Source organism: Crinia signifera, chromosome 8 (assembly GCF_055691185.1).
Source record: "Crinia signifera chromosome 8, ASM5569118v1, whole genome shotgun sequence".
NCBI classification, from domain to species: Eukaryota; Metazoa; Chordata; class Amphibia; order Anura; family Myobatrachidae; genus Crinia; species Crinia signifera.
In genome coordinates, this window is record NC_139224.1 from 20,911,090 (window position 1) to 20,934,138 (window position 23,049).

The 23,049-nt window shown below is 47.0% G+C and overlaps 1 protein-coding gene across 5 annotated transcripts in view; it reads right to left on the bottom strand.

Annotated features, from left to right (window-relative positions):
* SETD5 (SET domain containing 5) overlaps window positions 1-23,049 on the bottom strand; it is a 71,876-nt gene that overhangs the window by 29,892 nt on the left and 18,935 nt on the right. For 4 of the 5 annotated variants that reach the window (XM_083155958.1, XM_083155959.1, XM_083155960.1 and 1 more), the window contains exon 2: window positions 8,847-8,911. The gene's annotated coding sequence lies outside the window, so the exon portion shown is untranslated. The remainder of the gene's footprint in view (window positions 1-8,846; window positions 8,912-23,049) is intronic. The other variant, XM_083155957.1, reaches the window with a different exon arrangement.

A 23,049-nucleotide genomic window follows, 5' to 3' on the forward strand; every position in this document is an offset into this window, starting at 1 on the left:
CAGCCTTGGGCATGGTACTGCTAGCTCAGTCTCCATTATGGCCACTAACAGCCTTGTATATGGTACTGCAACCCCATCTCCAGTACTGTCATTATGGCCACTAACAGCCTTGTGCATTGTCCTGCTAGTATATGCGCTTTTGCCTACTGTAGCCTTTTGTGGACGCCCATGTTTTCCTGTCACATTTACACAATGACTTAGAAGACATTAGGAAGTTGAGCTGCCATGGTCTCTAAAGCTCCTGCCCCAATAAATACCATGCCTTCAAGGACATGGAGTCTTCCTCCTGCAGCCATACTAACCAGTAGTATAACAAACATTGCCGTGCAGAATTTCTATGTGGAATCCTGTCCAGACCTCGTTATTCGCCCAATTAACGCTTGAGCCACTGTAGTGCAAGAACGCCTGGCTTTTGTGCCTGATGCCCCTAATGTCACCAGCCATTTCAGTTTCCTCATCGACTACCCAGTAATCTCAGTGCAGCGCCTTCATTTGTGGAAGCATACTAGAGCCTTTGAACCTTCAGCTGTTGTTGAACTACACATCCCAGCATGGCCTGCAACAGTTTTAGAATGACCAAATAGCAAAACTGTAGCAGGGCATGCTGGGATGTGTTGTTCAACAACAGCTGGGGGGGTCAAAGGTTCCCCATCCTTTATCTATCCATAGCTGGGGAAAGCAGGTAAGCTGATCTACAAATAACATCATATTTACAGACAGCAGGCATCCACCAATGACTATTGTCATCACATGCAATACCAAGTAGCAAGGAAGGCCTGGTAAATTAGCATAGAATTGAAGGGAGGGACACAGAGAAAAACACATTTCACCCAGCCAAACAAACATTCCAACACACGGCTCCACAAATCGGTTAAGGCCCCCACACACTAGAACGATTTTTGGCCCGATTGTCCGATTTCCGACCGAACGTCCGATATATCGGGCGATTTTTATCGATAAAAAAACAGCCGATATATCGGATGATCGGTCGGAAATCGGACAAAAAATCATTCTAGTGTGTGGGGGCCTTTAGGGTGCATACATATAGGGAGTCATATACCAGGTTTCAAGAGATTTTAGAAACTGGTATGTCCAGCACACAGTCGGGGAACCTATTTGTCGACTGTTCTGGAGATCCAGTCGCAATGCAAAGACCAATACACAAAGGGAAAGCATTTATCACGGGCCGAGGTCTGACTATACTTACGCATTCAAGGGCAGCTAACGGCTTTCCGTAGATCCAAATTAGTGATTGTAAAGTGGAGCAATGAATGTTTAAAAGCGTTCTCGAGAGCTAAAAGTGACCTGCAGTAACTGTGTGAGCAGAATGTAAACTTCTGCAGCATCTACGCTTCAATCATTCTGCTGAAAGCCGGCAACACTGGCCTCTGAGGTAAAACAATACAACATTTACATTGAATAAGGCAATCGGGGCTTGGTAACCTAGGACATGAGCCCAGGAAACGTACTTGTACGTGTAATGGAACAATAGCAGAATACGAAGGCCCAAGAGGTAGCGACAAGGGGAGGGGGGTTTAAACAGATCACAGTAAGAAAACAGGAACATGTTGCATATCTGCAGGAGGCACATTTTGCTGCAGCCAGAAACCAGTTTGCCCACAGGAACCTAGGCTTGCCTGCGCCCCACACAGACACTTTCTGATAACCTTTGGTTTCATAAGGCAAGGTGATTGTAAAAAGGGAATAACCGCCGCAAGTTTCGCGTAGAAACATGTTGTTCCTGTGACACACCCTCTTCATGGCTGAGACAGGACCGACCCCAACGCTGTGTGATCACTGCTTTATTTGTGTCACTTTCAATCAAATACTGGGTTCCGTGCCTCCTTTGTTACATAATGAGTAACTGGAAGATTCACTATAGGCGACTTCTCGTTTTAGGCAGGGACATTAAGCACCTAGTCCCATTTCATCTACAGAGTGTTGGTGTGACATGTATAATTACAGAATGACTGAGCAGCTTGTGCAGATATTCCCCGCGCCCCGACACAGACCAGGAAACAGACTTCGGCCTTACTGCGGGTAAGCCGTCATTATTTTGCACGTCATTTCCTTTTAGATAAGACTGGCTCTGTTAGATGTCACTGCTGTCATGCCCATCTGGGACAACGCTCGTCTCCGATGTATGAAAATGTTACTGGTCAGGAGAGCGAGAAGACTCAGCAGGAACAAATGTTCAAGAAACAGGTCGGCCCTCTTCCAATAAGAAACGAACAGGAGTGCAGGCGGTAGCATGTTTGTGTATCTCTGGGTATCCAGGGCAAGCTCTCTGTGTACTCTTGCAGATTGTTGTGGTTCTAAGGTGTGCATAATATAATGCTTAGCGACCATCTCATGTGCATGGTAACCGGCTTATTCTGCACAAAGGTGCGGGGTCCAAATCTCCTTCGCACGGAGTATAGTAATATAATATGCCGGTCTGATGCCCCAACACGAGACAGAGAAGGATAGGCAGGTTTTCAGACTGTCAGATAAATATGCCAAACTTGCAGAGATAATCAGGGCACTTAGGGGCTTGTACATACAAGCGCTATGTGTGCACAGTTCCGCCCAGGCTGCATTCAGCAACCAGCAAATATATACAGTATTATCTGTGCTGGGAATAGGGGAAACTAAACAGTGAATAAAGCGTCCAGGAGCGCTGCACAGTCACATAGGGGGTGATTCAAATGTTTTTGGGGGCACTCACGTTTGCATAACCAGACCCTCCACAAAACGTCAAAATGAGAACCAGCACCTTCATCAAACCCTCTGTTCCATTCTAGCACCCCTGTAGAATGTAAGCTCTGACGAGCAGGGACCTCTTCCCTCATGTGCTTTTCCTTCTTACTTAGAATATGGTCTGCTCTCCGCCATCTTCTCTATAACTGTACCTTACCCTCGGCTTCTGCCCAGCTGGTACTTATGTCAGTGGTATGACCGCTGATGCAGCAATGTTTGTATACCATGTACTTTTCTTACATTGTCTTGTGCTGTAAGTCGCTGGGTTTTTTGTTTTGCTCATTTCTGTACTTTGTTTGTGGCACCATATAAATGAAGGAGAACATAAAATCACCTGGTACATTAGATGTGGCAATATTCCAATGTTTGCTCCAGAGTCAGGTGACAGTTTATTCACTATCGTGCGTCCAAATGGGACACGTCGCACATTTCTACTGTACACATTGGGAGGGTTGGAGCAGAAACGTCCCATGCGGCTAATAAGTGCCTGAACGGAGAAGCAACTGAATCGCTCAGTCGGACGCCCGCTAGTCAGCGTCATGAGGTGAAATAATCAAATAATGCGGTCTGACGTGTTCCTCGTTATAATGAATGTTCCCCATTGCCAGTGTAAGCCAAATTCATTATAGGAGGCCTTATTGGACATTAATGGCCTGATTCGAGGCTGATCACAAATTAAAATATGGAGCGAGTTGCTACTGGAGAAATATCACGCTGCGACGACAAGGAGTAGACGCATTTCTTTTTTTTGTATGCCAGGTAATATACCAGCTGCTTTAGTGGGCAACTTTGGTTTTCACATGGACATTGAGAATGCAGCTAGGACACGCCCCCTGCCAACAGCAAATCTCTGTGCATTCCGTATGTGCCTCACATTCCGTGCAACATGGCGTTAGCAAGGTGCGGGATCCGGCCCCACGGCTGCAGGATTCTCCATGTAGACGGACACGTTATTTTAGATTTCCCAATTAATCACTATCAGACTTCTTATCAGAAGCTCTCTCCGAGCTGCCTTGCTGCAGAACACACAGTGGTAAAATTGGAAGACTGCTTTACCTGAACGCAATGAGTGAGTGCGTGTGTGTGCGCTTAGAAGCATGCATTTTTAAGACTTCATGAAGCAGCATAAAATAAATCTCGCCCCCCCCTTCCCACCTATTACAGAACATCAACACAATGCAATAAGAAGCCACATGAATGAAGGTGCTGTTTTCTGTGAGCACAGCACAGGAAAGATTTCCAGGCCTCATGTTCATCCCTTATTGACCAGCAATCTATATCTAGCACAGCCGCCTAGCCAATGTCACTCCATAGCATACACATTAACCCATGCTGTGCACGACATACAGTATGGAAGCCATACATTAAGTCTGTCACACACTCCGTATCTGCCAAGGACCAAGGTCCCAATATAAGTACATTTATTTCTTTTGCACCACAAGTTATCGTATATCTCTATGCAAATGGATCCAGCCCATATAACAATGTCCATGTATGCACAAAGCTAGAAGGACCAAGTCCTCATGAAGACATCTCAACCGCTTCCCCTTCAGATACACTATGGCATGATAAGTCCCTTTATTACAGTCCTGGAACACGCATGTGCAATATAATCTCATGGACATTAACATTAGCAGATACTTAACTATGAAGATTTCCCAGAGCTGACGTCTTATAGAAGTAAGGTTCCGCGACGATAAAGTATCAGTGCCCATTTGTTTCCCAATCCAATGCAGGGCTTCCCCCAGAGAGATGGTAGAGAAAAGCAATCAGCCTCAACCCAAAGTCTAGGCGGACACCATACTGTGTATGGCAATGTAGCCCCAGCAACGTCCGATTATCCTGCGTGAATTGGGACGTACTTGTAGATCCATGAAAAACAGCCATATTCCGATTGTCAGGTTTTGGCAGGCCCTGCTGCCTGGCTAACCCAATCACAGCATCCTTACAGAGCAGAAACTGCAGTGCCATGGTGGTGTCCCAGTCCAACAATGTGCTCTCTCCATCACAAGCTGGGAAGTCATCAAATCGGTGCTCTTCCAGGTTGTTGTACTAGCCGCTTTTGAAGATCTTCCATGTTGGATCCGTTGGCCTTTTTTGTCGGTCCCACAAACAAAATAATATTCTCTCTCTGCATTTCCTTAAGAAGGAAGAAGCGACTGGTGGAATCCTCAAGGAAGGAAATCTGAAGTTTCAAATCTCCAACTCTTTATAGATGATGAGTCATAAGCGGTGAAGGATCCAACCAACAAGTATCGTTGAAGGTCATTGACCCGTATGTGGCTATTCTAGTGATGCTGGTCAGGTGGAGGGGTGCAGGTCGTCATCCAGCAGAGATGTTGGCTAGCAGAAGAGTGTGCGCCTTTTTCCAGCCATGACACAACCGGTGATTAATTTGTCTACCTCAGCCACCTCCAGAAGTGATATCAAAGGATAAAGAGATGAATACAGCACCTGCTAACCACTGGCCAAGGCTGGCTAGAAACTGGCTATGGTATATATTAAGCCCGAGAGTTAGATCATCAGTCCCAGATATGTTAAGCGTCCTCTGCTGATCTTTGGACAGCGTCCGGAATAACAGGTACAATCTCTCCTCGGTGGAGGCCACAGGTTAGGTGCACACCACCAGATTCAACTCCTTTGACAGATGAAAACCTCTACACAATCTGTGGATAATCCTCATTGAACAGGTTCTGATCTCCTGCAGGATTCTGTGCCAGTCATGCACACAGTGTAAGATAGCTCTTGAGCAGGGGGCAGTAGTGTGTGCTCAGATGGGAATACTGTGGTTCCAGCTCTGCAGCAGCAGCCGGCAACACACATTTAGGGGTTCATGAGCAAGCAATGCCCTTCTGGATCCACAAAATCAGGTAGATATCCCAGTCGGCAACACCAGGAAGGCCATACAGAGCGGTCCAGAGCCATTTTTCGGCCATGATACAATGATGGCAAGAACTCACGCACCATGAGCTTCCACACTGGTGCCTTCCGGCAGACCCGGTTTGAGCGTTTCCCTCAGCAGATTCCGACCGCCGATGGTGCATTAGTGTATGGGGTCTTTCCCCAGAACTCTGCACAATCTAAGAATGAAGGAGTGTCAGGAGATCACTGAAAACAGATATTAAACATGACACATTAGGAGAGCAGCTTCACGCGTGACTGGTAGCTGGGGGGTATGCGGCCTGAGCCTACTACTATATATAGCTGTAACTATCACACAACTTGCAGTGTTTCGATGCTACTTTTTGAGCGTTCCTTCGGCCTAGTACAGCATCAGACATACGCACTCTGAGGCTGATTGGAATTGTAGTTGAGCATTGCTCCAATGTCCCTACAGGCTGCACTTTAATCACCAAAACAACATTTTTGACACAATACGAAGTCAGAATACGGTTACTGGATACACAAAAGCTACAATCAAAAGTACTTTTGAGGCCATCACAATATAACCAGGGCCGGTGTAAGGCTTCTCAGCACCCTAGGCAAAAATCCAGCCTACTGCCACCCCCCATCCCCCATACTGCCACCAATAACCATTTTATAACCCTTTAATGCATACTTGATTAACATTCTGGAATAGCAGGGAGCCTCCCAAAATTGAGTGGTCCTCCCAGCCCCCCAGGTAGGTGGGCAAGACTCTTGCTTTCTCTGGAGGCCCCCCAGCACCCTCCCCTTTGCCACCCACAACAGAGTACAGGAAGAGAGGGAAGCTAAATAGGGAAGTATGCCTCAAGAGAAAGTATGGAGGTGAGGTCGTAGAGGTTCCACAGCAACCGCCTGCATTAAGTACAACAAGGATCCTCACAGACATCTTTTATTTTTTGATAGGCAGACTTGGTGGCGCCCCCCTAGATCCTGGCGCCCTAGGCAGCTGCCTAAAGTGGTAGAGCCGGCCCTGGATATAACCACAATAGACACATTTCTGAGACGAATGCGTTTCACGATGGTTTACGGATGTATTACCAACTAACGGAGACAGCAAGGAGAAATGCGCAGAGCCTTGAAGAAACACCCAGAGGTATTTAATACAGATGTGAACTTCCAAAGCAAAGCCAAGAGGTCATCATATATTTCAGACACTATGGGGACAAGATTTCAAGATGTAAATGAAGTTAATGATTGTTATACTTGTTACCAGCCCATCGAAATGATGGAACATCGTAACGGCGATGTCAGCTCAGACGGCTGTGCGCGGCTGAACAACGCAGCGCTTCAATTGCTCCGTCGTTTGCCATCTAGTGGTGAGCTGGGGGGGGGGGGGGGGGGGGTCAAAACTCTTGGCTTCCCTCAAAGAGGTGAGGAGCAGAGTTACCCTGTTATTATATAGGATTCTGACCATAAAGTCCGTTACTGGCTCCAATATCAACTCGCCTCTACAGCAGATCGGCTTTCCCTCAGATGTGTTCTCCTACTTCCCCCGAGGATGGCAATAATGAAACCATCAGCTGCAGTCTTATAAAACCTGCCACGGAAGCTGTAAACAGAATGTAGAAGGTCCCTAGAAACCCCTACACAAAAACCGAGCGCTCACAGCAGTACATACGTCCTGGTTCCAGCAGTTTATGACTCCAAGGTCATGCGGCTTCTAACAATCATGGGCTACATTTATGTGGACTTTTTACTGGAGATCATTTTGAGCTTTAGATTGGATCCTGAAAAGCCTCTATACACGTTAGAACAATCACACCTCTTACCAATTCAAAATTCAAAGTACGGAAGTGGAAGATGCCAATGCTTCATCTCCACGCCTATGGTGGTGTTTATAAGGGGTCTACAAACCGGGTGAGCTATCTCAGCAATGTAGATCGCTCAGCAAGACTGCTCAACACACAGCGCTGTACAGCGATGTCTGCTGAGCGATCTATCAGGTATCTCCGGTGAGAACACTGGCCCCAACTGGCGTTCTCACTAGGTCAGGCATGTCCAAACTATGGCCCTCCAGCTGTTGTGAAACTACACATCCCATCATGCCTTGCCACAGTTTTCCTATTAGGGAATGCTAAAACTATGGCAAAGCATGCTGGGATGTGTAGTTTCACAACAGCTGGTCGGCCACAGTTTGGCAGACATGCCTGCACTAGATTTATCCTGCACGCAGGATATGAATACACGGGCGGTAGCTGCGCACCGCTATGGCCCCTACACACAGAGCGATGTCCGGGCACGTTCTAAGCGACCTAGTCAGATGGCTTAGTAATAGCCCTGAAATCTCCCCGTGTGTGATCAGCCTGAGATCAGTCCTGAATAACAGAATGCATGGTTTAGTAATAAATAAGTATCACAGGGCCTCGTGGGACAATTAACTGCACAGGCTAAAATACAGTTTGGACTCCATGGTCTGAAACCTAAACACTTCTAAACCAGATCCGCTAGCCCCACGGTGACTTTCGCCGCTAGGCAGGAGAACCCCCATAGTCTCCATCTCTCTCCCTGTGTACACGTACAAGCACAAGGCAGCCGGGGCGCTGGAGTGACTTTCGCAAACAAACTTAGTTTCTACTACCGAATTGCAGACTTGGAAACCCCTTTGTTTCGTATCCCGTCATTTCCACCTTATTCTAATAAATGCTGGAAAAACAAAACCCACAGCTTTGCCGTTACTTCTAGCAACCGGTCCAGGGATTTGTTTGTGCACTGCGTATATTCCAGATAACTCTCTCTAACGTCTCCTGGAAATATGCACCAAATTCACTTGCGCTCTCTCTATCGATTTCTCCTCCTCTCCTCCTGTCCACAGCTGGCATTCTGCAGCAGGCTCCCAGCAGTAACGAGGAAGGCACGTCCTAACCTCCCAGCTCCTTCTAAATCAATAGTGAGATTTGCAGCGCGGCTGTCAGCCGGTGCTAATGGCAGACAGACTGGACGGCCCTCCTTTATCCCGTCCCCAGGAGGCGCTGCAATTTATCAGACACCTCTGTGTGGCTTGGAGAAGCTATTGACCCCAAATCTTCCCGTAGAGGATTCTCTCCATCATTCTGGCTCAATTAGACAGGAAGAGCTCATTCCAGAAGAAAACGAGATATTTTATTAACCCATGCATTGCCGGCAACAAACCAAGTGATGGGAATAGTGGGGATGGGATGGAGGGACAGGACATACACGTTTACCTTGTGACTGGCCTGCGGCCGCCAGGTTCCAGTAATCTCTTCTCCCACTGTCCTCTGGAGGTCTGCTGGAAGGTAAGAAGGGAGAGATTACTACAGGGGGACACGGAGATACCCGGCACACATTCTATGCATCTGCCTTCAGATTTACTGGCCAGGGGAAAGGTTTATAGAGAGGATCCCTTGTTGCGCTTTGCACGGTCACACAGATAGATGGCAGGTAAATGATACTTTACATTGCCCTCTAGTGATGTGTGAGAGATCAGGGTCTGCAATCATTAAATGTGGCTCTAAGAGGCGTCCTTTGGATTACCACGAATTAGGATTTTCTCCCCCAGCGCTGTCACACCCTCTCTGTCACTACCGACACATACTCCAATGGTTTCATATCACAACACATTCTCCAGCAGAGCAGTGTGTGGGATTGGAAGGGAATAATCTTATGTGCAGTAGTGTATCGGAGTCTGCTGCTGCCTGTAAACTGATATTCTTAGGAGGGGATGTATTGCACAGATGCAAAAAGGTGAATGCAGGAGACTGTGACAAGGTCCAGGCAGGTGAGGACCATAAAACACCTATCTGTACTCTGAAAGACACCTGGATCAGATATGAAGGGGGGGGGGATGCACTGGGAACAGATATGATATGCAAGAACAGACATCATTACTTGTGCACAGGTGTTTTAATTCCCTGCCAGAGAAACACTTTTCAGCAAACAGGCTGGATGTCAAAGGTCAGCAAACGGGACTAAATTCCCAGATCAATACCTGCCTCAAACAAATAACGCCCGTAAGAGGTCCTCACCACTATATTACATACACTACGTGGCACATTCTCACACAAATGACAGCCATACTCCATCTCCGGCTAGGAAGTCACAATAACCTACATTGTGCTTACGTCACAGTAGACGGCTCCGTTATACATGTGATTAACCCTGAGAATAACCGTTTGCTTCACAGCGTCAAATTATTCAATTGGGCCGGGTAGATTACCTTTTATATGGAGAGGTAAACCCAATGTTCCCATAATGTACAAAAACGGCATTATACAGGCTAGAGGTACCGACCTACTACTACAGTCCTACATACTAGCCCCAATATAACTAAAAGGGAAATGGCTGCTATGGAGATATTTTAAGAGCTTTGGACCATCCATAGCAGTGATCCAATTATTCCAACTCTGCTATCAGACCTCATTACTGGCACGGCCTCCTGCAGCACACACTGCTTCCAGCAGGGCACCTACCCACTGAACCAGTCATCCATTAAGGATGAGAAATATTTATTATTTATTTATTAACAGTTTCTTATATAGCGCATACATATTACGCAGCGCTTTACAGAGAATATTTGAACATTCACAGTCCCTGCCCCAGTGGAGCTTACAATCTATATTACCTACCACATGTACATGCACACACAGACATTCTAGGGTTAATTTTTGTTGGAAGCCAATTAACCTATCTGTATATTTTTGGATAGTGGGAGGAAACCGGAGTACCCGGAGTAAACCCACGCAAGCACGGGGAGAATATACAAACTCCGCACAGTTAGAGCCATGGTGGGGATTGAACCCATGACCTCAGCGCTGTGAGGCAGTAATGCTAACCATTACACCATCCGTGCTGCCCAAATATGGCACTGCATACATGCAATTCTACTTTTGTTAACCATTAAAGCTCAAGTCTTCACGTAGATGTTCAGACATGTCGTTGGACAGCGCGAAGGAACGGTGGTCAGCATTGCTGTGTCATAGCACTGGGGCCATGCCTATATGTGTGTGTGTACAATATGACAACACAGAATAATTTACATTTCTGAGGGAAAATACCACAAAACATGACTTCCTGTAATAGTAAACACGCCAATATCGCTCATTCACAAATACCATAAAGGGCCTGTTCTTTGTACATATGAATGCAGTGTTTTATAGTGAGGATGGACTGTGTCTAAACCCTTCCACAGACCAAAAGCACACGGCTGTGTGCACGCAACAGTGTGGTTTTCCCGTGTGTCGGAAGCCGGGAAAGATGAAGATTGCAGGGGAAAAGGTCATTACTCAGTGACACTGCTGGCTCTTCTGGGATCGCCAGGTGCTAGTGACTGGGGATCACTGCTGGTCACTAAGGTGGCCTGCAGGATGGATGATCACAGAAATATGTAGCACGTTACCTTATCGCCATCAATGCTCATTTTCTGCGTTTTCTTACAACAACAAAAACACAAGGAACGACTGTCGGATTCAACAGAAAACACTGATAATTCCTAACAATAACCGCTGCTTTGTTTTCATACAACTAGGATTAGAAATCCTGGTACAGCAACTAAACGGACATTGCTGTGACCACAACACGTACATTACAGCCTGCCTATTACAGGCCAGTGGCCGCACACAGGGCCGGTGCTGCGTGCACGCTGGTCCCTTTCTGCTACATTTGACATTGAACACATCTTGTCAGCGTGCTATCTTGGCTTAGCCTTGAGCAACCCGTTTTATACATTGCTTAGCAAAACACTGACGTCCCTACTTCCTAGTCAGCGTCTAGTAATGTCTGGTAGAGAACTATATGATTTCCCACCTACAATGCAGATAACCCGTACCAATATACCACCGGAATAAGCAGAAATAGAGGTTTCGCTTTCCCAGCCTCCTCATACAGCAAAGGGGGAAACTGAGGAATCCCAAAATAAGATAAAGAGGACAAAGATAAGAAGCAGCCAATCAGCTCCTTACTGCCTCATCACTGGATGTGTTTGAAAAACGACAGTTAGGAGGTGGTTGCTTGGCAATTCCTCTCCTTTCATATGAGATTTCGCACATTGAGTGAACTAAACAAATATAGATATACTGGGTTTCATAATCAGGGTGAGGGGACAGAAACTTGAGCAGTATAGTGCCTGGTCTGCAATATACTACGTTAGGTTGTAAAGAAGCGGATGGGCAGGGGGGGGGGGGGCCTGAAAGAGGCCTTGAGAACAAAGGTGACTCTTAGGAAACGCCAGGCCTCAGAGAGGTTTCAGGAAGAGGCAGGAGAAGCCTCGGAAGAGACAGGGCCTTGTCTGCCTCCCTCTTTGTACAGAAACCAGAAGTTGGCAGCTCTACCGTGGCTGATGCAATCTCGGTGTAGAGAGCAGACAGAAGAGCAGTATCAATAATCCGGCAGACTCCGGGGCTCCTCAGTGGATCTTTGTCTTTCTCCTTGAACCTTTCACTGCCCCTGGGGCAGAGGTGCGCTGTAATACTCTACTGCAGTTCTGCTTTGCAGCGTAAGGGTTAAAGCTCCCTCTAACACTCTGCAAATGCATTACCTAGAACTCATTCTGCTCAACAGCTCTGTCTCCATGACACAGGGTAGGTGTCCTGCTCAATACACACAGCACCAAGGTGTCCACAAACTGATCACCTTTCCAGTGGGGAACACAAAATATCCCACACAGATGCCAACCGTATCAATGGAGCAGCAATATATGTAGCGAATACCCCTTTCACACCAGCCAAAATCCCAGGATGTCATCCCTGCTAGGAAGCAGGAATGTTCCCGGGTTGAAAGGGGTACTCTCCCGGGTTGCCAGTCCTCAGGCCGAGGATCCACACAGGCGACGGAGGCAGATGACAGGACAGGCGGCGGATGAATATGGCGCAGCTCTCTGGCGCCCTCACTGCAGCCGGTGACCTGCATCATCTGCGCCCACCACCTGTGTGGATCCCCGGCCTGCACAGAGGACCGGCAACTCGGAGTGAGTACTCTCCGCCACCATTCCGCCTCCTTCCCACAACAGAAAATGCAGGGACTTTTCTGGTGAAGGGGCCAACCCGGGAATGCCCCGGCATGATCCCTGGGCCGTATTCCCAGGTGGGTCCCTGCATTTTCTGGTGTGAAAGGGGTATAAGTGCAGACTTGTATCTGCTGCAGTATAGACAAAGCTGCATGTGATGAATAGGATGGCTACAGGCGGTACGGATGGTGTAATGGTTAGCATTATTGCCTCACAGCACTGAGGTGGTCATGGGTTCCATTCCCACATGGCCCTAACTGTGCGGCGTTTGTATATTCTCCCCGTGTTTGTGAGGGTTTCCTCCCAGAAACCAAAATTATACTGGCTCCCACCAAAATTAACCAAAGAATGTGTGTGTGTGTATGTGTGTATATAAATAGCTGGTAATGTCAGTATGTCACCTCTCAGAGTCTCCCCTTCTCCTGTCTGAGGCCTGTTCCACCTCTAGGCCAGCTCCTTCCCCACAGACTATCAATCACAGCCACACTGCCCTCCTTCCGGTTTCTGCACTACTTCCCAGCTGTAACTTCTGCAAAGGCTCTAGAAGGTTCCCCAACGGCCTTTTGCAGCAGATAGTGTGTTCATGTGTCACTAGCTAGTGGAGCCGAGACTTCTGAACAATCTAGGGGCTGTATTTAAGTTGCTTATTAAGAATGTAGAGAATATTTTCACGCACCACTGAAGCACACTTTCAGTTTTCTTTGAGGGGATTGTTCTTTTTATATAGCTAAACCGCACAATTTCCTGTCAGGCGATTTGCTGTCTGACGCAAGGCAGTGACAGGCAGCTAGGTGGGGAACAGCAAAGCAATACAGGTCTGCCAAGTAGCAGCTGTTTTAGGTACACTACAAACGTGGCAATACACTGGTGGTAGGCACGTGGCATCCTGGGCAATCTAATGAACTCAGTCATTCATTAGGCAGATTCCCGGAGTGGGCACCACAGACAGTATGTTAGCATTACTGCCTGAGGTAATTAGTTCAATTCCCACCATGGCTCTAACTGTGTGGAGTTTGTATGTTCTCCCCATGCTTGCGCGGGTTTCCTCTCACAATCCAAAAATATACTGGTAGGTTAATTGGCTCCCAACAAATTAACCCTGGAATGTCTGTGTGCGTGTACATGTGGTAGGGAATATAGATTGTAAGCTCCAATGGGGCAGGGACTGATGGGAATGTTTAAATATTCTCTATACAGCGCTGCGGAATGTGTGTGCGCTATAAGTGGTAATAAATATACCCACCAGGGCTACCTCAGAGGGTGCAGTGGGTGCGGCTACTGTGCCGACAGAGCTGGGCGGCTTTATTAAGCAGTGAGCCCACCCTACAGCTGCTAATATCATTAAACACCATTAGCCCTAATAGGAAATGTCAGTCCGCCCCTACAAATAGCTGCCAACTAATATGGTGTTCAGCGGATAGTTCCAAAACACCAGCGCGGGACCCCGATCATTGTCAGTGGCCCATATGATAGAAGACATAACAAAAAAAAAAAATGTACGTTTTAAAAAGAAATGAAATAAACCTTTCCTGGAAACTCTTATGTGAGGTATAAAGACAAGCGAGCTATAGCCCCTACTACGGTCCAGCCAAATATTACAGTGCTGCCAACTTGTCCTGCTCATAGATCACTGTCAGGCAACTTATGGAAACACCCCTCTCCTTGTACTCCCCTATTTCTCTCCTCCATACAGAAAGCATTAATCTTCCTCCCAGGGAAAATGCAGCACAGACTCCAGGACAGAGGCTCAGTGCCTGCTTTCAGTTCCAATCACGTACAGAAATATAATGGATAACTGCTCTGGTGATCTCTCCGGTGACCTCAATCTAATAATTCTTCCAGCCCCAGTGGAATGTAAGGTTATTGCCGTGAAGCAGTCTCCTTCCTGCATTAGATTATACTGTATATGTATAATAAAAAAAAAAGCACAGACGCATCCAAAAGGGAGAGATGAAACGCGGTTCCAAGGCCCTGAACATGAGAAATTGTCCAGCTGGGGTACAGCGGTCACAGAGACAGTCTCATATAGAACTGGTAGGATTTACAGGATCATATTATTACCAGTTTCTTATATGGCGCACACATATTCCGCAGCGCTGTACAGAGAACATTTGACCATTCACATCAGTCCCTGCCCCAGTGGAGCTCACAATCTATATTCCCTACCACATGTACACAAACACACAGACATTTTAGGGTTAATTTTGTTGGAAGCCAATTAAGCTACCAATATATTTTTGGATTGTGGGAGAAAACCGGAGTACCCGAAGGAAACCCACGAAAGTACGGGGAGAATATACAAACCCATCACAGTTAGGGCCATGGTGGGAATGGAACCATTGACCTCAGTGCTGTGAGGCAGTAATACTAACCATTACACCGTCCGTACTGCCCCACAATAGTGATCTTATGAGTGAAGATCAAAATGCAGTAAGATGCTGATCAAATGCTCCCCAATAGCCACAGGCAACTACAGATGCCCGGGTAACGTAAGAGGTTACCTGATTATACTAAAGACAACATAGCCAACTCCTTCCATTTCTAAGCGATCTGATAGAATTTGACTAGAATGCTTAGAAAATGCCCCTACATCGCTCCGATCAGTAGCAATGTGAAGGTGCGCTGGAAAACCGCAGGTGATGAGCTACAGTCATATACCGTGTGAAGTCAGGAAAACATCACATGCCCCTGCTGCATGTAGGTGAAAGACAGGTGACTAATAAACACTACAGACTGTAAAGGTGGCCATACACCTGATTATACTAAAGACAACATAGCCAACTCCTTCCATTTCTAAGCGATCTGATAGAATTTGACTAGAATGCTTAGAAAATGCCCCTACATCGCTCCGATCAGTAGCAATGTGAAGGTGCGCTGGAAAACCGCAGGTGATGAGCTACAGTCATATACCGTGTGAAGTCAGGAAAACATCACATGCCCCTGCTGCATGTAGGTGAAAGACAGGTGACTAATAAACACTACAGACTGTAAAGGTGGCCATACACACTCAGATTTATCTTCAGATCTGGCTGGTTGGAACAAAAACATGGTTATGGATGAGAGCAAATGACAGTTGACCATTTGCTTGGACATGCTGGAATACTGACAAACTGTCACTCGTCCATAACCATGTTTTTGTTCCAACCAGCCAGATCTGAAGATAAATCTTACTAGTGTATGGGCACCTTAAGATTGGGCTCACTAACATGTGCCTAATAATTCTGCTATTTCTATCGTTCGGGTGGCAAGCCAGGGGGGGACAGGGATCCATGTGGCTGGATTTTCATCTACCTTGGCAGTCGGTGCAAAAAGTGCGAGCTGAAATGGGCACGCTTTGGTCTGTGTTGCTATGGAGACAGGACACAGAAGGCAGTGCTTGTCAGGGATTGCTTCTACATACATGGGATCTCGCAGCATCACCTGACAGCCCATCCTCCCGTCTGTGCACCGTATACGATAAGGAGGCGGCATTTCTGATTACCAGTCTCATCATGAAGGCTCTGCGCCACACATGACCTCTATAAAATGCAGGGAGAGACACAGTCGGAGTTCTTGGAGGAGGAGGTGGTGGTGGTTGGAGAGGGGGGGGGGGGGGAGGAGGGAGGGATTTTAATCAATTGGATCTTTTCACATAACTGCAGAGATGAACACTTCAACCTGTTTGTGTGACTCCGCTGCAGCAAACCCTCCTGCCGCCAATTAAAAGGCTGATACTGGTATATTTAATTGGGGGCGGGAGGGGAGTGGACTGACCAGCTTCCATGGACGAGACTTTTGGCACAGGCTTATAGCTTAATAAGCTCTCTGCAGGTGTGTGTGCGACTGCATGGAACTAGATCATCAGAAAATCTCCCCAGAAAAAGATACGACATCACAGTCGTATATCGTTTTAAAGAATAATTTGATTAAATAAAGAATAGGCTCATTGAGTCCCTTTAATACGCTAAACAATGCTTACATTTACCATTAATCCATCATAAAAACTAAAAATACTATTAAAATCAGGGCAGGAGACAGCTGACCCTTCCAAATGTATTAAATGGCAGGGGCTGCTGCTTCACACTAATGAGAGGACAGGAGAACACTGCGGCTCCTCTCAGTAGATTAGGGGAACACCACAAATGTACTCAGGATGCATTATATGACCATCCGCTCAATCCTAAAAAAACACCTTTAAGCCTCCCCGATTCGGTTCCTTTTCCGCATGGAAGACAACGAGCGAGGTCTACGACGACCGATGCGATATACCGAGCCTAGAACAGCCCTTGCTCCTCGTTTTGCGCACGCACAGGTATGTGTAACATTCACATGAAAGGACTGTGCTGAATTAAAGAACACTGCACATGAATGGGACAGTGGGAGTGGCACTGCAGGAAAACATTATTTTCCAAGAATTCTATAAAAAAAAAAAAAAAAAAAAAAGAGTCAGACTCAAAATGGTTTAAATTACTGTCGAAACCTATTTCAAAATAAGTGGACTTTATTTTCAGGGTTCCTGAAAATGAAACACATTAAAAATCACCCGACAGCAAGGTGTTTACTGCTGCTGGCAGCACAGAATAGTCTTTCATTACAGCGTGGAACAGGGCCGAGCAGATGCCAAGGGGAAAATGTTTTAGTCATTTTATTCTGGGTTGCTTCCTTACACTATGGTTGGGAGGAAACACACGGAAAAGTCCTCTCTTATCCTTCATATACGGCGTTCCCTTAGCTGCCCCCACACACTGGTAAGTGGTCCATTTTTACTACAGTAACCCCAATGTACTAGCTTTAGTGGCCATATAGATTGCAAGCTTCGCTGGGGCAGGGACCTACGGTTGGCACAGTAGGCATAAGTAATAGGTGACACTGACTAAATGTGGCATAAATGCACGTGTGTATGAAGCAGATGGGCGCTGGAATCGGCAGCTGACGTTTTAAACCCTAGGTTGCAAAAAAATAGCAAACGCACCAAGTAAATGCTGGGATAAAAGGCAGAGCAGGAAGGAAGGTGGGCAGAGATCAGCTACACCCCAGGCACGAGCACCTCTCACACAGTACGCACTGCAATAACACAGTATGCCACACATACCAGAGACTCGCCTACATGCCAACGTTGTCATGGACACAAGTCACCATTATCTAGGAGGTGTTAGCACTACGCTGCTTCTACCGAAGATGGTCACGTCAGCAAAGAGTTCTGTTTAGTACAGTATATGGTATATTTTATTATTACCTGTGTTTAATGTATATTCTAATGTCCCTGCTTTGACACAGAACAGCAATTAAGCTCGGAAGCTGCCTGGACTCATTTTGGTGGCTTCACCAACCTGTTCAATAACAGCCTGTGGGAGTTGACACTAAACGACATGTATAAATTATACTGTTAACGGTATCGTTACCGAGCATATTGTTTAAAAAAAAAAATTGACTAATGAGTACCCTACTTAAGGTTTTACGTGTTTGTTTCGTAAGGACCTCATTTGGGACGCATCTTCCAAACACAAAATGTCTAACCAATGCCACTACCCCCAAACAGATGCCAGATGACAACTTCTGAGGTATTGTATACTCTTAGTTCGGTCAAGATAAAGATAGGCTGAAACACTTGGGACGGTTTATATTACTGCAAGTGTGCTGTGTGGATATGCGACAACGGTGAGCAGCAAACGCTCTGTTTCCCAGGCAACAGTCATGTTGACAGTCTCACATCAGCGGCAGTACAATGCCCCACTTAATGCAGTGGCCATCCACTCTGCTCCTTGGGGAACTTTCATCCATTTATAGTGACAGTGTGTGTGTGGAACCATATATACATATATTCTCTCTCACACACACATACACACATTGTGTCCATTCACACGGGACGGCTACGGCCCGGCGGCAAAACCCCGCACGGCCAATAAGCTGTGCTGCAGAATGGAGGGGATGTCCACAGCCCGGCAGCCGTCCCTTCCAGTGGTGGGATCCGGCTGCAACCGGGCGGCCGGGCCGTGGCCGTCCCGTGTGAACGGACACAATCATGTCCATTATTAACTACTCTGTGCGGCACAGCTTTTGTCCGTGTGGGGTTTAGCCGCCTGGCAGGACCCGGAGCGTGGGAAACAGGGGTAAAGGCCCAAACACACTGGCTGACTTTTAGCTCAGTTTTGTAGTTTGAGCCACTTTCAGTTCCAGTGTGTATGGGGCAGAGATGAGCAACAGGGTGGAAAATCGCTCAGTGTGTATGCACTAAGCAATTTTCAGGCCAGTGATTTTCCCCACCATCGTTCTCCATACACGCTTGGCAAAACCGCCCAGTGTGTATGGACCTTAAGATGGGTTTTTAACAAATCTCAACAGGAAGCTGTCTACGTGGAGTTGGTACGCTCAGATCCAGCAAGTTAGGCTGGTTCTCTTCCCGACTCCCTTTTCCCAATACTGTTTGTGTGTATGTGATCGAATAAACGTTCACGAGGGCAAACCACACTCGTGTGTGTGTGTGTGTGTGTGTGTACATATATATTTCATATGCACCTGGGTCTGAAAGAGCTGCTGGTTACCAGAGATAACAGACACACAAGAAAGTACATTGTTACATTGATGCTGACAATGACAAACCCCGGCAGCTGCAGAGCTCCTCACAGTGTTACAGTAACGGTTTTACTTATTTGTAAACAGAAAACAGTATTCAATGTAATCCGCAACAGGGAAACAAGTGAGCGGTAGAACCACCACGCAGCGGCATTACAGCTAACAAAATAACGCACTGACAAATAGGTGTATATCTACTAGAACAAAGGGGGCTGAAATCATGTACCAGGATTCTATTCTAATACTGCTTTCACACTGCAGAACCTGCTTTGACCCAGTTTTTGAAACGTTTCTTAAACCGGGTCAGAACAGGGGGGGGGGGGGGTCTGCTGCCTAGTACTAGGTGAGGAGGGGTGAGCGGGAGAACACGCTGCCAGGTACCAGGGGAGTGGCAGGGAGCGGGGGTGCCTGCTGCCTAGTACCAGGGAAGGGGGAGGGAACAGCAGTGTGGGATCCAATATCCCGGTTCAGACCCATTCACACTGCACAAATAACGGCTCTGAACTATGTAGGATCCTTCTTTTTACCGGTTTACTTGAACCGGTAATTTAAAACTGGAGCTTTCACATTGCAGCTATAACCGTTTTGAACCTGTTAAAAATCTGCAAATTATACCCCTTTTACACCAACGAAAAACCCAGGTCGGACCCAGGTCAGTGTTGGTGTAAATGGGACCAACCCAGGTCCATTGACACTGGTCTCCTACCCAGGTCCTGACCAGGGTTGAACACTGGTCGGACCTGGGTCGTGAGCGGTGTAAATGGTCCCAACCCAGGTCGGGACATCTGGCTAGTGCTGAAAGGATACCAGAAGCACGGGACGCCTTTCCGTAAGTCAGTACCATGCGTTCCACAGTGCATTGCAGCAGCAGAAGACAGCAACCCGTGCGGACAGTGCACACAGTCTGCTACCTGGCACTCCACAGGTGGACCTGCCACAACCCTGTCTGGCACTAGGATGCAGCGCTGTCAGGCAGTAGTGGGACCAAGAGCTTAAAGGAGGAGGGTGCGTGATGTGCCTCCCACTCCAGTGACTCCATTTTTTAAGGGATATATACTCTACCTACAGAAATCATTTATGTTTGTTTTGGGGGGCTGGGGGGAGGGGTATGGATTGTATGGTCGACCTAAAGATTGTCGACAGTCATAAGGTCGACATACTGCAAGGTCGACAGGTGTCTAGGTCGACATGGGATAAGATCAACAGGTCATTAGGTCGACACAAGCATTAGGTCGACATGGTCTAGGTCTAGGTCGACAGACTGTCTAGGTGGACAGTCAAAAGGTCAACATGGGGTTTTTCACTGTTTTTTTTTTACCCGAATGTCGACATAGTCGACATGGACACAGTTGCACTCGGCACACTATTTTATTCTCCCACAATGCCCCAGTGCAGTGATGGCTAACCTTGACACTCCAGCTGTTGTTGAACTACACATCCCAGCATGCCCTGCATCAGTTTTAGCATGGCCAAATAGTAAAACTGTAGCAGGGCATGCTGGGATGTGTAGTTCAATAACAGCTGGAGTGTCAAGGTTAGCCATCACTGCCCTAGTGGATATTAGGGCATGAAATACCGCCTGTCGGTATATGTCGGCCTAATGCTTGTGTCGACCTAATGACCTGTTGACCTTGTCCCATGTGGACCTTGCAGTATGTCGACCTAGTGGTGTCGACCTAATGACTGTCGACCATCTTTAGATCGACCAACTGACTGCTGCTGCAGGGGCAGAGGACTGGGGGGAGCACATGGGTGATGCTGCACTTTTATACCGCTATGTGCGCTTCATCACTGAATATAACTTTTTGAAAAAATATTTTGCTAAATAAACCAACCAACAGTTTTCAATGCTAACTTTTCATGTCTTTTAATTTTTATTTAAATCATTGAGGGAAGGTTGGCTGGCAGTTTATCAGTCCTAAAATTTACATTTTTAATGTCATCCATAGGAAAAAGCAGGGCTGACCCAGGTTCAGTGTAAATGGTGCAGACCCAGGTCCGACCCAGGTTGAAGTGCTGTGTAAATGGGGTATGAAGCAGGGTCCGACCCTGGAAACTTCCGTGTTCAAAGACCAGGGTCCGACCAGGGATTTTGGTGTAAAAGGGGTATTACTGGGTTATAACTGCAGTGTGAAAGAGGTATAAGACAACTACTAACCGGTCTTCAGTGCCACTCGCCACTCACACTGGAGTGATCGGCTGACCTGGAGATATTAGAGAGCCTCTGTATATTGGGATTAAGATAGGTATCTGTGCAATATGCTATTCTGCAAATCAGACTGTGCACCAAGAAGGGCAACGACTTAGCCAAGGATGGTGCCCAAACGCATATTTATCCAGATAAGGAACATTCTGTAAAAGCTGCGAGACGTAGCACCTTGCTGGATTAGGCAGAGATTCCCCATTTCCTTACTCCAGCAGCCCCCTCCTTTATCAGCGATGCACAGGATGGAAGGAGATGGCTGCAGCACAGTGAATGTGAGGATGACTCATCACCAGCAGAGCGGCCCCACAGACGGGAGGAAATGAGGAGCACTCTGGGTGAAGAGCTGCTGTGCCCAGTCCCTTACAATGGCTTTATAACTTTGTTATGTCAAACAGGAATCATTACAAGAGGACAAAAGCTCCCTTTAGGCGCCAGGGTGCGAGCATTTGACTGAGAAAGCGAGAATTACTAAATACTACTGAGGGGAACCCAATTGTGGCGATGTGCTGCCGGGCACGTAGGCTGTACATGGCAAGATTCACTACAGCTGTAGGGGCTGGGGGTCTGAGGGGACCGGTCATCATGCTGCATACAGGTACCGGAGGCTGTGTGTAGGAGTATATGGGGTATATGGGGGAGGAACAGCTAGCACACCCTGTCTATGGCCCACCTTGTGTTTTCAGCTGCAGCTAGGTCTGATCTATTATTTAATAATAAAATAGTTACAAAGGACAAGACTATTAGAAATATATGATCAAGGATATGATGTGAAATCACGGGTCCTGCCCCTGTGCATGATCCAACCAATCCATACAGCTCTGTCCGGCTGTCAGTCACCGGCTGCTTGTTTCATTAGAGAAGTCTCCTCTCCCCCAACATAGCAAGCTGCTGCAGGGGAGTGACACAGAGGAAGGTGGACACATTCACTATAATCACGCCAATTACTGCATGTATTCCAGGCTCCATGTCATGAAGAAAATCTCTCTGCTATACACATATAACACTATATATTTTTTTTTTTTTTTTACACACACATAGACAATAGTGGGATGGCGCCTTTAGATAGGTGAATAACCTAATCTAAAATAACCTACTTATTATGACCAATGCAAGCCTAAATCTTCAAAAGGTAATTTTACAATCCAACAAACAAATCTTTGGTTCATAAAATTGAAGCTGTAACATTAGAATCAGCCAATACTCCCCCCTTTTCCTTCGTCCTGACAGGATGAGGGTCTTCTTGTCGGTTTGCAGACAAACCCAACGTGTTTGGTCTCCGAAGAGACTTTGGTCGTCATTCTGGTTGACACGCAAACCTGCGAAATTTGCAGTGTTGCATGTTACTTCAACACCGCCCCCCACCCTGATTTCCCTGCATAAACATCCATTCGCAGATGTAAGACACCTCTTTTGCATCTTACATTTGCAGACACCCTGTACGGGAAGCAGGCGGGCAGCTGATATCCGCGGACTGCCCCCTGCACCCACGTCACCGCAGGCCTAGCCAGAGCTTCCCTTCCCCCTGTTATGTGTCCAGTGTGCAGCCACAGAATGGTCTCACAGACAGAATCCTAACAGTCTAATGCTGCTGCACACATGGACCGGATGACCACCAGATTCCTACACACTTAACAGTCGGCCGCTCAATATGTTGGGCCAGATATCAGAA